The sequence below is a fragment of the Canis lupus genome, chromosome 1 (assembly GCF_003254725.2).
Source record: "Canis lupus dingo isolate Sandy chromosome 1, ASM325472v2, whole genome shotgun sequence".
NCBI classification, from domain to species: domain Eukaryota; kingdom Metazoa; phylum Chordata; class Mammalia; order Carnivora; family Canidae; genus Canis; species Canis lupus.
Genome location: NC_064243.1, coordinates 90,755,028 through 90,771,130, shown reverse-complemented (window position 1 = coordinate 90,771,130; position 16,103 = coordinate 90,755,028). Strand labels below are relative to the sequence as shown.

Sequence of the window (16,103 nt, the reverse complement as noted above, 5' to 3'; positions counted from 1 at the left end):
TGCCACGTAAGTATCGGTGGCTGAGATGACAACAGAATTCAGATCACCTCATCTCTCATTACAGAGCTGCCTCTTGGGCACCTTGGGTGGCTCAGTGGTTGAGCATCTGCCTTTGGCTCAGGTCATGATCCCGGGGTCCTGGAATCAGGTCCCACACTGGACACCCCGCAGGGAGTCGGCTTCTCCCTCTGCCTATGTCTCTGCCTCTCTCCCTGTGTCTCTCATGAATAAATAATAAAAAAAAATTATTTAAAAGGAGCTGCCTCTTGACTAAAGAACATTTTCTTATTTCTGTGGAAGTATATTCAGGATGGCTTCCCATGAATGACATGATGCTGTTTTGAGCAATGGTCACCCAGCAAGTCACCTTAGAGAGTGTCACAGGTGTCTGTCTATATGGCCCATTCATATGAATTCCATTCCTAGCTTATTTTCTAGAAATGAACTCTGTTACACTAGGCTTTCCATGGGTAAACCCATGCTTGATAATATTTTGCCCTGCTGCTTTGGGTATTATAACAGTTCATGCAGAAAGTACTGGATTAGCCTCATCATAGATGATGATGGGGGATACAAATGTGCACGGAATATTATTACCAATAATTATAGAGGGAACAGTTAGCCTGGTGTTCAATCCAGGATGCCCTGGAGTGTAGGTTATAACAAAAAGAATCTTAAATGGTCTGAAGATACCTGTTTCTCAAGTAATAGTCCCATAGGGGTCTTGGGTAACATTAATTAATATTTAGCATAACTACAGGAGGTTTTTTTTTTTTTTTATTACTTAAGGTTGCTATGGCATGCTTTTTTTTTTTTTCATTTCCATTTCAGCTTTTTTTCCCCGCCCCTTTCAGATTGACACGGGCATCATTCTCTATAATATATTTTCCTTCTATTATTCTGTCCTTGGGTTTATTAATCCATCATTTTATTTGGCCCTGCTTTTCAAATGTTAGATATGAGCAGTGATATTTGTCTTGGCTAGCAAAATACACGGGATGTGAGGATTCAATCTGAATGCGTCTTTCTTAGGTTCTTTTATGTCTCCACGAGAAACCCGGGAGACATGCCTCCTCTGACTTCATTCTCCTCTGCCTAACCCCCTCCCTATCCATACTGGAGCCAGATCCTGAAAGCTGGTTAATTATTTCCCCATCCAGGAGGGTGGGAGAAGCAGGGAAGGGAACGTACAGGTTTATCAGAAAAACCTAAGTGGCGCTGCCTCAGCACAGTGGCCTCTCCACCCAAAGAGTGGGTTACAAGCTAGAGACAATAACATTAAAAGCAATATTTCTGTCATGAGGCCTTCTCAGAGCTGTGAAACTAACCTGCTTGTATTTTTTTTTTCTACAGCCCCATAAAAGGGCTCGCAGCCAGAAAGTACAAATCCCATAGGCTGCTATTATGCTGATGACAGTGAAGAAAGGGGGAAAATTGTTTCGTTGCTGAATTGCAGATATAATTATGACATTTTATATATTTTGCAGCCTGTACCAAAGAGTTGTATTAATATCTACTATGCCCTATAGCAGGAGAGAAGTTAGCACCTTAATGCAGGGCACTCAAGGTTCTGATTTTGCTCAGATTGAATCCCCTGGGCTATTTACTAATATGAATTTTGTGGTTAAAGGGAAATTCACAAGCAGGTGATAATGGCTGCATCTTTTGCAGGACCAGCTGATTCATACAAATCATTCGTCCCGGCGCAGGGAGTGAAGCTAATTGCGCTTGGACAATGTGTCTTTCACTGCCAAGATCCGCAGCCGAAGAAGTCTGCTTACTTCAGCCAAAGATGGATACAATGGAGAAAAAAATTTAAATACGTAGCCAGAGCTCACGAGAGAAAGGTTTGGGGGTCAATTTGTTGGGCTTGCAAATCAATGCAATTATGACGGAAGAAGCCGAAACTTCTGTGAGTAAGGTCACCTCGTAGCCAAGTGCTTGTCTGTCGAAGACGGGTGTAAGAAGGAAAACCAGAACCCGAACCAGAACATCCATCGTCACGTTCCAGCGTGGCTCAGACCGCCAAGGCTGGGGTTGGTGATCCAGTCCATACCTTATATTGAAAATTAAGTATTCCTGGTGAACAGTGAGCCAATAAATATACAAACAACATTTTGGGAGATGCAGAATAGACAGGGAAATAAAATGTATAGTAATGAAATATTCATAACCTTGCATTTTATGGACCTCAAACACTGGTTCCATGATTTACACTATTTCTGTATGTAGTAGTATGGGATCTGCCGAACAATAATAAAGATAACATTAGGATGCTACCGCCTTGGTGTCACGGAGAAGGGAGAATTAATCGGCGTCGCACGATCGCTGTAAACTGGAGGAAATGGAAGCACATATAGGTGGTTGCTTCCCTGCACACTTCACGCTTGGCCCATGGAAATGGAGGAGATGAGAAATACAGTAATTATGAAAATGACGTGTGTCAGCACCCAGCTCCATACAAATACCCACATTACTCTCCCAGCTGGGGGTTGCTCAGGGGCGCTGGTACAGACCAGCTGCTCCCAAGAAAAATGTGGCGGTGATGACTTCGCCCGGAGAATTACCTTTCGAGGACATCTCGGCCCACCGGGCCCCCACGCTCACCACGCTGCATGGAGCTTGGTGGTCTCCTTGCATAGGAAGGGGTGACCTGGGGTCGTGGCTCTGGCTCTTGCCCTGGCGCCCTGGCCCAGCCCGGGTTGGGAGGGCCGCGGAGGCGCAGAGGAAAACCCGGGAGGGGCAGGTGGACAGCCCCCCGTCCTGCTTCAGAGGCCCCGTCAAACCTGCCTGCCCTCTCTCTGCGCCTCCATCTGAGAGCCAGCCTCCACTCTGGTTTCTCCTGTCCCAGGTGTCACGGCCACAGCTGCAGGCGCCGGGTCCTCCAGGCCGGGCCCATTCCCGCGCATCTTCACGGAGGCCCCGATCCCAGCGCCCTGGGCCCAGATGCAGCTACAGTAACGGGCGGTGCTCCGAGAGCACCAGCGAGTCATCTCCGCTCTTCTCCCACGTCTCCCACACTCGCTAGGGCCCCATTCGTCACCGGGACCCTGGTCCCACCCCTCCCACTTTTTAAATGAACAAAATCCATTAGCCGTCAACTTGCCTCTAAAGTATGAACCCAATACTCAGACTACACCCGCTACTAAAATTCCTATAGGGCAAGCGTGAATCATTCTCATTAACATTTCAGCATTTATCTTTTGTCACTTACCTTGTCACGGTAAGTCACCATCCCTGCCATGTTTCTTAATGAGACCACACAGTAAGCCACATTTCCTTCGGTTATATATTAGACTTTTGATGAAAATGACTCCACCTGCTTCTAGTTCTTTTGAGACTTATGGCGCATACTCGTTTCCCACACAATGACAAAACTTTTTGAGTGAATAAATGATCCATTACAGAGAGTCAGACGTTATACCCATACTGGTGACAAATACACACAACCAACAGATTAAGTAGAAATCTTGGGGGATAAATTGCTTTTCCTCTTTGCTCAAGCCTCTATTTCAATTGCTCACACCTGGGAGTATAGTGATGCACGAAGGGTCACAATAGTATATCCTCAGGAAGTGTTGAAGAAGCGAGTCAATGAATTTCAAGGTCCCAGTGAATTTTTCTTGCTTCTATGTGGGATGAGGGCAGCTGTCATGCTGTTCCAAAGGAATTAAATCAAGTCAAGAGTGGCTTAGTAGGAACACTGAGCTTAATTAAAATACAGTGTCTTATTCGATCTCCTAGAAGTATACTTTCTCCTAGGACTCTCTCTTTCTTAAATCAGAGGGAGAGGGACAGGCAGACACTGCACTGAGCATAGGGCCTGATGTGGGGCTTGATCCCGTGACCCTGAGATCGTGACCTGAGTCAAATGAAGAGTCGGATGCTCAACCAAGCTACCCAGGCACCTCCAGAACTTGTTAAGAGGAGAAAATCTTAGAATATTTTGGGCCCGATAATTCCAAAGTGTTTTATAGATACTGACAACATCCAAAGATTAAAAATGATGAAGGGTAAATCAATCATTGAAGGCAACTGTAGAAATCATCACCTACCTTGGGAAACCAGTGAAATGAGTTATTTCATTACTTAATGAAAAGCAACCATTCGTGGATCATGAGTCTCACCTAAAATACAGAGACTCTCCGTTGGGGCTGCAGAATTGGTTCTACACCCATCAAGTTAGATGGATGCCTCCAGCCACCCTGTCCTGCTACCCTGTCCATTGAGGGCCTCTACATTCCCTGAACATATTCCCTAAGACAGTCCTCAAGCGGGATGTACTTTATTCCAGAAAGGTAATAACAGTAGATCCTGGAATAAAGTTTTAAGGATAATAAGTTGCAAACTGTACCCTGTCCTTTGGTTTCCCCTCCTGCTGGCATCCTTATAAATGTCTCACTCTATAACATTTTGGTCTAAGTTGGATAAAACATACCTTCCTAGGGTTCTCTATTTGCTAATAGAAAAAGAGCTGAATTGTTGCCACTGAACTCGCTGTGAAGTGCTTTGACTTCAGGTGAGCTCACAATCAGCTTATCACTGCAGTGCTGTGATTTGGGTCATAATTAAAAGATTTTACTACAGAAAATGACTGTGCTGTTTGTACATTCCTTTCATGTCCTTGAGGAAGAACACCATCAATCACTTATTTGCCTTTTATATGAGTTTTTAAAGGCAGCACAGTGAAAGAGAGAAAGCTAGAGCCATAAAAGAGAGGCCTTCATTTCAAATCCTGGTTCTGGCAATTAGGAACTTTGTGAACTTGGGCAAATTACTTAACACTGTTGAGTCTTGGTTTGTTCAACAGTGCAATGGACCATAGCATCAGCCTTTCAGGGTTTCCTGTGGATTAAATGAAATAATACATGGAAAGCATTGGATTTATAGGACTGTGTTTAATGCTGTCTATTATTATTTTATCTTCTATTCTTTCCTTCTGCAGTTCCGTGTCTTTTAATATTATATCCCTCTGTGAAGTGATGGGATCCTGCCAGGCCCTAAGTTATGCAATAAGAAGTTATGAGAATTCACGACATCAGTGAGCTCACTTTCTTTTCACTCATGCAATGGTGCAAGGATGCCCCATCCACGAAGCATCTTCCATTTCTCCATGAAAATCCCTCTTCCCCATAACCCATTCTATCGCTTTGCTTCTTTCCCTATTTGAGCTGTAATTTAACCAAATACTGTGTTACAGTCTGTGCATTAGATGGCATTCTCCAGGGGATCTGAAGCTCCCTGAGGGAGGCCCAGTTTGGTCCCTCCGTTACCGTACTATCATATTTGGGGTCCCCAAAATATTTATTGACTTGGACAGGGAATGCAATAAGATGTTCTCATGGACTTGGAAGAGTAAAGAAAATTCATCCTCTTTCACCCTTCAGTTCATTACTCAGTTGGAGAATCAATCTAAAGATATAATCTTTGGGCAGCCCAGGTGACTCAGCGGTTTAGTGCTGCCTTCAGTCCAGGGCCTGATCCTGGAGACCCAGGATCGAGTCTCACGTCGGGCTGTCAGGCTCCCTGCATGGAGCCTGCTTCTCCCTCTGCCTGTGTCTCTGCCTCTCCCTCCCTCCCTCTCTCTCTCTCTCTCTGTGTGTGTGTCTTTCATGAATAAATAAAATCTTAAACAAACAAACAAACAAAGATATAATCTTCACCATGCAACTTCAAGAAAAAATGGTCTGCATCCTTCTGTTCCCATTGGGAGGCAACATAGGGAAATTCCCTGGGTTTCCTTACTTATTCATCTCCTTGAGGATGCCAGAGGGGATGTGCTTCATGATTCCTTCCTTCCCACCCTAAATACTACCTTTAGTACAACCAGAAAAAAAGATAAAGCCATGGTTCTCCATCTCATTATAGGTTTTATAAGATTCATATGTGGCCTTTGAAGGGCTGGTGAAGAAAAGCATGTGCCATCACAAACTATGATGAAGATATGACACAATCAGGCTGTGTTCTTTCAAAGACCTTTGTAAAATGACCTTGAAGATATAATTGTGCAGTGATGCTCTCTTCATAGACGATGAGAATGATTGCAGTCTTCATTTTTGGTGAAACTGGGAAATCAGGCTCCCTGACTACATAGGCTGCCCAGCCACCCTCCTTTCAGGGATAGGATCAAACTAAATACATTTTGAACACTGTGAGAGCTTTGGGTGGCTTATTCACTCCTTTAACACACCTTTTACCAACAAATATGGGTCACTGTTGCAGAGGTGCCAAGACAATGGGCTTTGGAAGCCCTGCCTGGTCTGAACTTTGCCTTAGCCACTTGCTAACTGGGTGACCTGGGGAAAGCTGTTTTACCTTTTAAAGTTGTTTTATGGTTTCCTCATTTATAGAGTAGGGAAAATGACAGAGCCCACCTCACAGGGTTGTTGTGAGGATTAAATGTGTTATCACAGGCAAAACATTTCTATAAATGTCCTGGCACATAGTAGACACTATACATTTAGCTAAAAAGCAATAACAAACCCCCCAAAACCTCAGTTTACAAGATACATGCATTTGGGTGGCAGGTATTAAAATGAATGGGAGTTTGCTGGGCTCAGAACCCTCATTCCAGTAGGAAGAAAGATACGTAAGCAAAAAATTATGGTTGAATTTGATCTGCATTTTCAAAGGAATACAGGGGCAACTTTATAGAGAGGGTAAGCCGGGCTTTCAGAGAGTAGTGAGTATTCTCTCAGCAGAGAAGGGGACACTGGGCAAGAGTGGTTCCATGAAGAAGGAATGGCATGAGGGAAGCCTGAATGGATGAAGGGATGTTGTATTCTGTAGTGGCAGCTGCTTGGACATGGCCTGAGAAGAGGCAGGGTGTTTAGGGCAGCGATAAATGATGGGACCAGACAGGTTAGGCCAGGGATAGGTGGCAAAGCTCGCATAGGTCATGCTCGAGATCATCACTGACTGGCTTCCAGAAGAGGTGCTCAAGCCAAGGGAGGTCACGATCACGTAATGAAGCATTCATTTCTTACTGCATTCATGTTTAACACTCAGGGAGAAGTCATAATAACTAAGAATTATAACTAACACAGACATGGTTAATTTGCAGTCAAATTCCCCTTGTACTACTGATAATCATCCTGTTGCCCTGAGCCAATCGCTTAAAGTCTCCGATGTTCATTTTCATCAGGGTTGTTGGGAGGTTTGAGTGAGATAATATATGCTAGTACTTTGTGAAATGTAAAGGAACAGGGAACCACGCCATATTAAACAATAAGTGCATTTTAAATTCTTTTGGAATGAAGAAGGCATAAATTCAATTGAGTGTCATGGCCCCTCTTAGCAGCCCGCCAACAAAGTAGTACATCCTCCAGAGGACTAGGAGGGCCAATGCTTAATACCCTCAGGCAGAAAGGAAATGGGACCAGGACAGGGACAAAGCTGAAGGACTCTAAAATGTAATGGGCTTGCCTTCTGGGGAAGTGAGATTTTTCTCTTACTTCTATTCATTCATCTTTATTTAGAGAGGACACCTACCAACCACTTGGGTGCTATTATGAGGACCGGAGATGATTTATATACCAGTCAGTGTTGGACAACTACCAAGAGGGCAGTCTTTAGGGTGAGACGTGTCGTTTTGACCTTTTGCTTATTTTTAAATATCCCTTGCAATTTAGCTAATCTAAGCCTTAACTTGCTTATCTGTAAAGCGGAGTTTAATAATAATAGTAATAATAATAATAATTTCATCAGATTGTTTTCAAGATTGCACATGGTAACACAGTAAAGAGCTCAGCATAGTGCCCTGTTCATAATGAGCAGCTAGTCAATCTGTTGTCTTTACAAATTAAAAAAAATAAAATTCAAATTGCTAGTGAATTACGTACCCCTGATGCCCAACTAGTAAAAGGCACACTTGGATTTTAAATTTAAAATATATGTGGCTCCAAAGCTCCTATTTTTTCACCTATATCATGCTGCCTCTCCAGATATGTCAGAGACCCCAACACAAAAGCACAGCACTGGTATAAAGATGAGGAATTGAAAGTGAGTAGAGATGATATTTCTAGATTGTCTGTCAAGTTTAGCAAAACATGTAAAAGTAAACAAGCAAGACCTGAAGGTGAGTTGCATATTTAAAATTCTTCCTTTTTAATAATCTAAGCTGTTATTATCATTGGATAAGAAAACACTAATTTTAAAAAACCGTATATGATTTTTTTTTACCCTGATGCATTTTTACCTCTAATGCAATGTACATAGTATAAATAAGTAATGTAATCAAGTTTACCTTTGGAAGAAAAAAGTTAATAATCTTACTGGAGAGTTGGAAATAAATGGTGCTCTTATTGCATTTATTACAAATCACGCAAATCAAACCAGCCCAACCTGAAACTCTATCATTTACATATTTTGAATCCCTTTGGGACTGTTCTCACTCTCCTCTGGACCTGCAGGCAGTGCATGATGCAGAGAAGCTGCATGGCATGGCGTTGAGAGCAAGTAGGAACTTCCACATCTGCCCGGTGACTTCCAAGGGCACTGGTATCCCTGCACTTGCAGCATGGCAGCTGGAGACCCCCAGGTGGCTGGACTGGCCTTCAGGGCTCCAGAATGAATTGTATCAATCAGGTCAGTGGGGGCAAACGGCTGACTCACACAAATGGATGATGGAAGGAAATCCACTGGGTTTGTGAGACCAAATAGTGACCTATGGGTAAGAGAGCAGAGAGGAAACAGGCATGGGTCAGAGTGTATGGGACAAATATCATAAAGAAGGGTAGAGAGGAAAAAAGAGGCAATTTGGGGCCCCAAGGGACCTCTGCTGAGTCCTGCTACTGGGCGAGTTTCCGCAGGTCATGACCAGGTGCCTGTACAATGTGGCTCGAGGACTCCAGTGAGACACCCACAGCCCTTATTCTCTGGTTTCTGTGCCTTCTTTTCACGCTGGGAATCTAGAGTTGCTAAATTAAAGGGATCTGGAGGGGCCCTTTTAGTCCTGTGCCCCAGCGCCTTGTCAACACTGCTATTGCTTATTCTGAACGTGGACTAAGCTCTTTCCACCGCTCCAAGTTGCTCCTCCTCCTGCCTTCTCTTTTCACCCATCATCCTTCTTCTTTCCAGCACTTTTTTTTTTTTTAGATTTTATTTATTTATTCATGAGAGACACAGTGAGAGAGAGGCACAGAAGAGGGAGAAGCAGGCTCCCTGTGAGGAGCCTGATGTGGAACTCGATCCCAGGATCCTGGGATCATGCCTTGAGCCACCCAGGTGTGCCTCCAGCACTTTCAATGTCTCTATCAGCAGTGCTCCCACCAAACCCAAACCAAACTGAAAACACTCTCCTTCAAGTCTGCCCTAACGCCCTCACATGGCCACCAGTGGTCCTTGGGGAATGTTCTGAGACACCCCTTTCCTATCCCCCAGAGGCTCCCAACTCCTTCCCTCCTTGTGTCCCCTCTATAGGCTGTATGTCTGCCTATCACAGCATTTCCATGGAGTGGCATCCCAGGCTGCCTTCCCTTCCCTCCTCTCTCCTGGTGGCAGTGTTCCATGAGTTACTTCAGGGATGGGTATGCATTTCTCCTCTTTACAGTCCTGTGTCTGTTGCTGGGCCTGGGGTTGGATATGCTCAGGATGCTGCAAGTTTTGTTGCATATTTGTTATATTAGGATTCTGCACAGAATCAATCATGGAGACCGAGTGGTCCTGAGGTCTACAGTCAGTAAGCCAGAGAGTTGGGAGAGGCTGATGATATGGTTCCGGTCCAAGTGCAGGGGCCAGAGAACCAGGAGAGCTGGTGGTGTAAGGTACCAGACCAAGTCTGAGTCCAAAGGCAGGAGAAGATCGATGTTCCAGCTTGAAAACAGTCAGGCAGAGAGTTTTCTCCTATTCAGCCTTTTCATTCAGCTCAGGCCTTCAGAGGATGGATGGGGCCCACTCACACTGGGGAGGGCACTCTGCTCTACTGAGTCTATGGCTCAAATGCTGAGTCAATAGAAGCACTCTCAGAGACAGACCCAAAATAATGTTTAACCAAATCCCGGGCATCTTGTGGTCCAGTCGAGCTGACACGTAAAAGGAACTATCACACGCATCCACCATATTCAATCCCCACTGGAGGTTCCATCTCCTTTGGAAAAGCGTTAGCATCACAGCTCTTAGAAATTGCTCCCTTTTGCTTCCTCCAACACGTATTATCTGTACTATGTGACAGAAAACCTGATTGTGGCTCACATCTATTGCGCTGTATCTCATGAATTCTTTACTAGAATTCTTTACTAACATTGCAAGCTCCTTGAGGGTAATTAATTACTACATGACACACTTTTATCACACCCTTCATAGTTCTTGACTTGAAGCTTACACTTTAGTAAAGAACTCTGCTTGCTCATGGGACCAGAACAACAGGGGGAAGCTGTAGCTGGGTCTTGGATCACGTAGTGCAGACAAGAAGCACCAGTGGAAACTGGAGAAGGGAGGGACCCTCCATGTGTTCTGGGGCTAAAGTTTTTCCAGCTTCCTTTGCAGCTAGGGGTGATCGTGTGGATGCGCTCTGGCCACTGAGACATAGGTGGACTGTTGTGTGGGATTTCCAGGGATGCCTTTTAAAGGGAGGTGACTCCACTGGATGCTGTGCAGGTTTTCCTTTCCCCTTTCCTCTTCTGATTGCCAGGATCCCAGACTGGATGCTGGAACCCTAGTAGCCAGCTTGAGGATGGACGCTACGTGCTAAGAATGGCAAAGCAGGGAGATAGAAGGGGCCTTGAGTCTTTGTAGTGCTGCCCTACCAGCCCTGGATGGCTCATTTCTGGACGTCTTTCACATGAAAGAATAGAACATTGTGGTTTTTAAACCTCTTTTATTTTGGTTTTCTATTTTATGCCGTTGAACATAATCCTCGCTGAAACAGATACAAATTAACACTTGCAAAAGGATCGGAGGGAAGCACTGCCTGAAATAAAGGCAAATATTCTTTCAGTTTTTTTTAAACTGGCATTTTTAGTCATATCTGAGAAACAAGTGAACTGCTATCATCAGATATCTTTGGTATTACTAATATAAAAGATGTCCCTTTTACTCATTTCGCCCCCATCACGATGGATCCCTCAGTGATGTGGGGCTTTAGCTTGTCTTTCCACACAAGGACGATTTTCCTGTAAATTAGAGCAAAAGGAAAAAAGCCTTGTAAATCATCTTTCTCACTTAACTTGCCCATTGTCCTCTCTCTGCAGGAAACCCAGAGGTTGCAGAGGAAAGTGGCTGGTGGAGATGCAGTCGGAAGAATAACTCAGTTTAGAAATGAGGTGAGAATAAGTGAAATTAATGTAACAGCAGATCTTACTTTTCTTCTCTCCCTTCACAAGCTTAAAATTGGGGAGATCATCGAGAGGACTCTTTGTTTTAAATGAGTGCAAAACAAGGACATGTCTTTCCGAGGATCACACTAAAGGAGGCGGTAAAAGAAGCAGACTCAGAGGATGAATAAGAAAAAAATCCCACCGGCTTCTGTCTCCCCTGAACAACACGTCAGGCCAACACAAGGCATCCTTTTGCAGTCCCAGGTCTGTGGGAATTTTAAAGAAATACTCAACTCTTTAAGTCTTTGATAATTTCAGAAAGGTGTTCAGAATGTGGGCATCAAAGTATTGTCTTGCGTTTCTCAAGTTCTGCTATTTTCCCCTCAAGAATAGCCACAATGAAAGAACAAAATTGAATCTTTTGCAATGAGACAAATTCTAAAGCTTAAACTAGTGTGATTTAGGAAACAAAAAGTCCTGCTGTATAATAAAACAAAATGGCGCAGACCAAAGACAGACCTTATCATGAGTAGTCAGGATGCAGATGAAACAGTATGTTAGCATCATGAGGAAATGATCACAATAAACTCTGGAGGACTCACTTTCTGGATGCTCCCTTCACATAGCTGGCTAATCAGTGCTGGCCATTGTCTGGAAACCCAACTAGACTGGGGGCTGGAGGCTTTGGTTTTTCTGTGGGCCATTGCCGGGAAGCTGAACTGGACTGGAGGCTGGAAGCTTTGGTTTCTCTGATGGCCACTGTCTGGAAGCTCAAGTAGGTTGGAAGCTTTGGTTTCTCTCCATAAGGGACTCTCTGTGGCTGCTTCAGAGCATAGAGGCTGGCTTCCAGAGGGTGGTGTTCCAAGAGGGTGAAGCAGAAGCGCATGGCCTTTTGATGCTCTAGCCTCAGAAGTCATGTAGCTCTCCATTTACCATACTTTGTATTTAAAACATTCACAAAGATCCACCCAGCCCAGACTCAAGAGAAGGTGGCCCAGACCCCACCAATTCTGTGAGAGTAATGTCAAGGTCACACTGTAAGAAAAACAAGTGGGATGGGAGAGGTTGCGGTCCCCATCTTGGGAAAATACGGACAGCCACAATAGGAAAAACAAGTTCACAGTAGGGAAAGTGGGAGTCCTTCCATCACCCAATCAGCCTGAAAACTGACCTACCCTGTTACCAGCTCTTACACCATCTGGGAAGAGCCCAGAAGGAGACAAGATTCCAACCCCGCAGCCCATTAGCACCATGAGCAGTCCAGAAGTCACTGGGTGCACCAAAGTATGAAATTCAGAGTCATAAATGAATTTCCAGGCACTACCACTTTCAATAAACACCCCACAGTTATTGTGCTTTTACTAAAAATGAGGTGGTTTGGAAAGAAATGGTTCTCTTCTGTATACTGCCCACTGAGAGGAAGGACAGATCCAAAGCCAGGTTGCCAAGTGGGCCTCCATCTCAGGGCCTCCAGTCACGGCCACCCTAGGACCCAGGGAGGCAGGCAGTGCTCGCTGGGGTAGCCACGGTCTGGCCTCCTGCCGGGGACATGTGTGTTATTACTGTAACAGTGACCCAAGCTCTCCAGCCTGTGGATGCAAATGAGGCCACAGGCACAGTAATGAATCACATCTCATTGGCTAGTATCCTCTCCTGGTATCTCATCTCAGAGAGCATTTGGGGGGTACGCAGGGGTTATCTCCTGTATGGCTTGCCCTTTAAGCTTTTGCTCCTGGCCCTTCTGGCAGATGTTTCCTGCCTATGAAGTCATTCAAAGGTGGGCATCTCCTCACTGTTGCTGTAGCCAGTCAGGGACCTGATGCCTGCATTAAAGGGCCAAGGCGGACCTAGGGACTTGGCAATCCTCTGGGAGCTAAGACAGGCTGTGTTTAGAGCAGAAGGGTTGGTGGGGGGAGGTGTTCCTGCCCCAGAACCAGCCCGTCCCAGCCCCTGGCTCAGAGCCTCACTTATCTGGGTACCCGAGTAGCATTGCTGGAGCCCTTGCATCTCACAGATCCCCTTGTGACAACAGTCTCCTCAACATCCACAGACATCCTCTCTCCGTGGGGCTCAGATGAGAATCCAGGGAAACCAACATCTCAAAAATAGATGCCAGTAGGCTGCCTGCCCCACCAAGTCATTGGACATTTCCAGACATGCCTGATTCCCAGCTGAGAACACAAATTAGGCTCAAACTTGAATCCCCTGCTACTCACTCAATGAGGACAGCACATCACAGTGCATTCTCCTGCACTTACTGTGAGGCAGGTAGAGCAGATATTATTATGGCTTTCATTCTTCTTTTTTTTTTTTCTTAAAGATTTTATTTATTTATTTGAGAGAGAGAGAGAGAGAGAGCAAGCAAGCAGGGGGGAGGGCCAGAAGGAGAGAATCTTCAAGCACATTCCCTGCTGATCATGGAGCCTGAGCTGGGGCTCGATCCCACAACCCCAAGAGATCATGTTCTGAGCTGAAATCGAGAGTTTGGTGCTTAAAAGACTGAGCCACTCTGGCGCCCCTGTCTTCCATTTTTCATATGCAGAAATTACTTCTTAGTGGGAAAAAGCAAGGAGCCTAAGGTGAAATAATAATTAAGATTCAGGTTGAACATTTGTGGAGCACCTGTGTGGCTCAGTCAGGAAAAGTGTCGGTCTCTTAATCTCAGCTCAGGTCTTGATCACAGAGTCTTGAGGTCAGGCCTCTTACTGGGCTCCATGCTGGGTGCGGAAACTACTTAAAAAAAAAAAAAAGATTCAGATTCAACATTTGAATAGAGGTCTTTGAACAGCAAATCTGGAACTCTCCTTGGAGTCACTTCTTAATGACAGGTCACCAAGCTTGGCCTGGATGCTCTAGGCAGTTAGACACATTTTCCTGTCTGTGCTCACAGCACCGTTGGTCTGTTGTCACATTTATTGCATTTTATGGCACCACTTTAAATGTCATTCTTCCCCACTAAATGCCTCTTGTGCCAGCAGAGTGCCTGGCATGGAGAAGGCACTTGATAAACATTTCTTGGTGGAATGAATATGAGTCTCTTAATGTTTCTCAAGTGGAGGTGCATCCTCCCAGCCCAGAGAGTGTTTGGGAGTGTGGGAGCATTTGTGGTTGTCACAACACTGCGTAGTGATGTTCCTAGCCTGTAGTGACCAGGGCCAGGAATATGGAATGTCTTGCAATCTGTCAGACAGTCCTACACAAAGAAGGGCTCTATCCCAAATGCTAGTCGCTCCTCTGTTGAGAATAATTGCAAGGTAGCTGAAATGCAAGGTCTCTCAAGACTTCAGGCTTAGCCTAGGAGCACCTTATTGCCTGTGACCCTGCTATTTGAGCTCTGGAGTTCAAAGCTCTGGGTCATTTCTTTCTTTATTTAACAGGTGTAAAATGATACTAATGAAAGTTAACTGCTATCTCCCCGACCCCAGTTACGGTTTACTGAAATAACATATGCAAAGTGCCCAGTAGAGTGGTGGGCCAGTAATAGTTTGGCTCCTTTCTAGCTGCCTTTGGGTAATGGGAACACTTGCTTGTCAGTGGATCAATCTGGTCTATGGTATGACTCAACAGAAAGGGATTTTGCAATGCAGGCCTTGTGTCCCAGAATCTGCCCTTGTGAAATGTAGAAAGTATTACAGTCGGCACATTGCCAGATTGTTATGAGGATTCAGTGACATGAATATGTAAAATTTCAAAGGATTGGCGCCTGGCACTTCGTGGTCTCTTGATAAACTGTTGCCACGATGAGCGATGAGCGGACGGTAGAGATTCAAGAAAAGCAGCGCACTCCCTGAGACATGAAGGCAGCTGATCAAATCATATTCTCTCTTCTTAACAAAATCAAGTAAGATTTCTTCAGCAAATTTCCCCTTATCCTCTGTTTCCTGCAAATTAAACAGATTTCCCACAGAGGACACGCTTCTTGACTTCACTTTCCATTCCCACCACTGCAGGCTAAGGGATGCTCGGGGCAAAAACATATATGATTCACCTGCTTTACTCAGTCCCTTTGTATCCTTCCAATTCCCACTGGTGAGTGCATTTACTTTCCACCTGTTTCTTATTAGAGAACATATGTCATAGCAACATTAAAAAAAATGTTGATAAAAATAGAAAAACCATAATCCCAACCTATCACAACTCTGTAAAAATTGCCTTCCAATGCTTTTCTGTAAGAATGCTTTTATAGCGTTGCTATCACAATGCACACAGTATTTTGATTTCTACCATATCCAATTTGTATTGTATATTTGCTACGTTTATATGTAGGTTGCGTAATTATTTTGTCTGATGGCAGCACAATTTTTCATTGCTTTAATACGCCATCCCATCTTGCTGGATATGGAGGTTGTCCTCAGAAGGTACTGCTGCCATAAACACTTACAAACAGTTTTTTAGTACTGCTAAAATATTGCACAGAACTAATTCCTCGTACTTTAGATACAGAGTCAAAACAGTGTGAACATTATGATTCTTGTTCTGTATTTTCTTACTACTTTCTGAAAAGGCCATACCAATCTGCAATGCCTTTAGAAGTATACAAGGATCTAATTTCACTGAAGCCTCGGACTGGATCATTTATAAAAAAATTTAACAGGTGTAAAATGATACAAATTAAAGTTAATTTGCATTTATTTGATTATTATCAAGCATGATTATTTTCCATATGTTTTATTTTCTCTTTTTCTTTTCTTTTTTGTGAATATTCACATAATCAACCTTATCTCCAAACACAGCCACATGTAGTAGAAGAAACGAGCACAGGATTAGTTGCAGGACCTCTAACAGCATCGTCTTCTAACTCAACTTCTTTCTGTCCAGCACACCTCTTTCTCTGAAGGAGGCTAACTT

General features: G+C 44.3%; 1 long non-coding RNA gene across 1 annotated transcript in view; it reads right to left on the bottom strand.

Moving 5' to 3' along the window:
* Positions 1-8,342: 8,342 nt before the first annotated feature.
* The window catches only part of LOC118353811 (uncharacterized), a 34,080-nt gene continuing 26,319 nt past the window's right edge, over positions 8,343-16,103 (bottom strand). The window contains exon 4 of the long non-coding RNA XR_004813203.1: positions 8,343-8,665. This is a non-coding gene — a long non-coding RNA (uncharacterized LOC118353811). The remainder of the gene's footprint in view (positions 8,666-16,103) is intronic.